A 300-nucleotide genomic window follows, 5' to 3' on the forward strand; every position below is an offset into this window, starting at 1 on the left:
AGCCTTTGAGCACAGACCCATTGTATGCTACTCTGCAGGTTCAGGAAACAGTCCTCCATAAAATGCGTCACACACAGCAGCCTTGAGTGAGCAGTGGCGGGCTAGATTGAGGAACGGCCGGCGGATTCAACGAAGGAGCGTCCGGCGGGCTTGCGGCAGCCACATGTAACGACCCCGGGCTGGACTCCGCTTCGTCCACGGTGAAAGCCGATCCGGCAATCCACAGCAAAGTTGATGTATTTCCTCAGCGACCAGCACGGATCAGCTCCAGACATGACGAAGCGGATATCGTCCTCTTTT

General features: G+C 56.3%; 1 protein-coding gene across 5 annotated transcripts in view; it reads left to right on the plus strand.

The window, feature by feature from the left end:
* top1mt (DNA topoisomerase I mitochondrial) overlaps positions 1 to 300 on the plus strand; it is a 26314-nt gene that overhangs the window by 15859 nt on the left and 10155 nt on the right. The window lies entirely within an intron of this gene.

The sequence above is a fragment of the Sinocyclocheilus anshuiensis genome, unplaced genomic scaffold, assembly GCF_001515605.1.
Source record: "Sinocyclocheilus anshuiensis isolate Anshui unplaced genomic scaffold, SAMN03320099.WGS_v1.1 scaffold1814, whole genome shotgun sequence".
NCBI lineage: Eukaryota > Metazoa > Chordata > Actinopteri > Cypriniformes > Cyprinidae > Sinocyclocheilus > Sinocyclocheilus anshuiensis.